Source organism: Saccopteryx bilineata, chromosome 7 (genome assembly GCF_036850765.1).
Source record: "Saccopteryx bilineata isolate mSacBil1 chromosome 7, mSacBil1_pri_phased_curated, whole genome shotgun sequence".
Classification (NCBI taxonomy): Eukaryota; Metazoa; Chordata; class Mammalia; order Chiroptera; family Emballonuridae; genus Saccopteryx; species Saccopteryx bilineata.
In genome coordinates, this window is record NC_089496.1 from 21,106,255 (window position 1) to 21,109,727 (window position 3,473).

General features: G+C 44.4%; 1 non-coding gene across 1 annotated transcript; it reads left to right on the plus strand.

Annotated features, from left to right (window-relative positions):
* Positions 1–2,429: 2,429 nt before the first annotated feature.
* Positions 2,430–2,536, plus strand: LOC136311316 (U6 spliceosomal RNA). Its single transcript, XR_010726719.1, has one exon. It is a non-coding gene; the product is annotated as a U6 spliceosomal RNA (small nuclear RNA).
* Positions 2,537–3,473: the final 937 nt, after the last annotated feature.

The following is a 3,473-nucleotide window of genomic DNA, read 5'->3' on the forward strand; positions in this document are numbered from 1 at the left end:
GCCTATTGGCTCAGTTGTAGAGCACTGGCCCAGAGTGTGAAAGTCCCGGGTTCAATTCCCAGCCAGGGCACAAAGAAGAAACACCCATTTGCTTCTTCACCCTTCCCCTTCTCCTTTCTCTCTATCTCTCTCTTCCCCTTCTGCAGCCAAGGTTCCATTGGAGCAAAGTTGGTCTGGGGCTGAGGATGGTTCCATGGTCCCCACCTCAGGTGCTAGAATGGCTCCAGTTGGAACAAAGCAATGCCCCAGATGGGCAGAGCATCACCCCTGGTTGGCTTGCTGGGTGGATTCCAGTCAGGCACATGCAGGAGTCTATCTCTGCCTCCTAGCTTCTCACTTCAGAAAAATACAATAAATACAATTAATTAAATAAATAAATACAATAAAAGTCAATACAATCTTAATTATAACCTATAGAAATATCTGGAATACAGGGACACAGACACAGAAGTCACAATTTTAACAAGTTTTTAATACTATTCTCAGCCAGAATGCCACCACACTTATAAGGATACTCACTACTTAATCAAAATATCATTCTAGTAAAAAGAGCATAAGCTGGAATGTTATGGGTACAAAATAAAAGGAATATTATAGAATCATATGCCTCTTAACAAGTTTTCTTACAGTTAGAAATCCATATTAACAAAAGTCAAACAGGAAAAACAAAGATTTTAAAAGTTGGGCAGCCCTAGCCAAGTGGCTCAGTTGGTTCGAGTCCCTATATGCCAAGGTTGTGAGTTTGATCAATGGTCATGGCACATGCAAGCAGCAACCAATGAGCACATAAATAAGTGAAACAATAAATTGAGATTTCTCTCTCTCACTTTCCTCTCTCTAAAAATCAATGAATAAAAAATTTTAAAACACAATAAAATAAAAAGTTTGATATAAGATGAGAAGTGTAACTGAATTACTTATGGCACCTATTTTATGTGTTGCAGCTCAGAACATTTACAATTTTTCCTGCCTAGACTGCTTCTCTTTCAGCAATTCTGTTTTGGGTGTTTTTTGGTTTTTTTTTTTTAGAAAATTAAATTTAACAGGATGACATTGATCAATCAAAGTACATAGGTTTCTCAACCACTCCCAATATAGTCTATATGTTCTTAAAAATGACTTCTTCCCCAGCCACAGGGGTGCACTCTGGATCAAACCACACCAGAAGCTCTCTTTACTACTGGACCAATTATGAAAGCCAATATATTTCCCGTATTGTTTAAGTCATTTTAAATGGATTTTTATTATATTATAAAACATGTTTAAATTATATAATATTTATATGTGATGTATCTGAAATATATATGTGTACAATTAATAGAATAATAATGAAATGAACACTCCAGATATACAACAGACAACCAGCTTAAGAAATAAAACATTAGTGCCCATGCAGGATGGTTTAGTTGATTAGAGCATTGTCCTGAAGCACAGAGGTTGCCAGTTCAATCCCTGGTCAGGGCACATACAGGAACAGATTAATGTTCTTCTCTCTCTCTTTCTTCCTTCATTTCTCTCTCTAAAATTGATACATTTAAAAAAAACTTTTAAAGAAACAAAATATTAGTGTCAGAGTCTCCTAGGTGCTCTTCCTTGTTATAATTGGCATCCCACGCTTTTATATTTGTATAGTTTTATTTTGGGATACTAATCATTTGCTGACACATAAAGTAAATATCTTTTAAAAAAGGAACTGGTATTTTTCAGTCCCTATATGGTTTCTTCTCATTAGGAGAAGTTTTCATCTTAGCGTCAAATGGATGAATCTTCCCTCTTTTGGTTTACATAAGCATAAATGTCAAGTTTATGACACTCACTCCCATAAAAACTTTTAAAAATTGAGACGTGGCCCTGGCCGGTTGGCTCAGCGGTAGAGCGTCGGCCTAGCGTGCGGAGGACCCGGGTTCGATTCCCGGCCAGGGCACACAGGAGAAGCGCCCATTTGCTTGTCCACCCCCACCCCTTCCTTCCTCTCTGTCTCTCTCTTCCCCTCCCGCAGCCAAGGCTCCATTGGAGCAGAGATGGCCGGGGCGCTGGGGATGGCTCTGTGGCCTCTGCCTCAGGCGCTGGAGTGGCTCTGGTCGCAATATGGCGACGCCCAGGATGGGCAGAGCATCGCCCCCTGGTGGGCAGAGCGTCGCCCCTGGTGGGCGTGCCAGGTGGATCCCGGTCGGGCGCATGCGGGAGTCTGTCTGACGGTCTCTCCCCGTTTCCAGCTTCAGAAAAATGAAAAAATGAAAAGGAAAAAAAAAAAAAAATTGAGACGTGTTTTGTCTTACGCCATTAGCGTCATATTTACAGACTCCATGGGCGAACTAGTTTGGATGCGCATGGTGAAGACTACGTATGAGTGAGGGATATGAGTGAGGGAGTCGTGTCCTCTAGTATGCTTACCTGCACCATACTGGACTGTTAAAAGCACAAGTGTGGTGCTTGCTTCGGCAGCACTTATACTAAAATTGGAACAATACAGAGAAGATTAGCATGGCCCCTGCGCAAGGATGACACGCAAATTCTTGAAGCGTTCCATATTTAAAAAAAAAAAAAAAAAAGCACAAGTGTGCCTGACCAGGCAGTGGCGCAGTGGATAGAGCGTCAGACTGGGATGTGGAAGACCCAGGTTCAAGACCCTGAGGTCGCCAGCTTGAGCGAGGGCTCATCTGGTTTGAGCAAAAAGCTCACCAGCTTGAGCCCAACATCGCTGGCTCGAGCAAGGGGTTACTCAGTCTGCTGAAGGCCCATGGTCAAGGCACGTATGAGAAGGCAATCAATGAACAACTAAGGTGTTGCAATGCACAACGAAAAACTAATGATTGATGCTTCTCATCTCTCCGTTCCTGTCTGTCTGTCCCTGTCTATCCCTCTCTCTGACTCTCTGTCTCTGTAAAAAAAAAAAAAAAAGCGCAAGTGTCCCATTTGTGTCAGGCTAGAATGTGTTTTGACTTACACACAAATTTAGGGAACATCACTGTCGTAGAAACGGAACTGAGGCCCTGGCCGGTTGGTTCAGCAGTAGAGCGTCGGCCTGGCGTGCGGGGGACCCAGGTTCGATTCCCGGCCAGGGCACATAGGAGAAGTGCCCATTTGCTTCTCCACCCCCGCCCCCTCCTTCCTCTCTGTCTCTCTCTTCCCCTCCCTCAGCCAAGGCTCCATTGGAGCAAAGATGGGCCGGGCGCTGGGGATGGCTCCTTGGCCTCTGCCCCAGGCGCTAGAGTGGCTCTGGTGGCAGTAGAGCGATGCCCGGGAGGGGCAGAGCATCGCCCCCTGGTGGGCAGAGCGTTGCCCCTGGGGGGCGTGCCGGGTGGATCCCGGTCGGGCGCATGCGGGAGTCAGTCTGACTGTCTCTCCCTGTTTCCAGCTTCAGAAAAATACAAAAAGAAAAAAAAAAAGAAACGGAACTGTGTCATAACCCGAGGACTCCCTGTATACCATTTTTCCCTCATTTTACAATATTCTTGTTTCTGGATCCTACT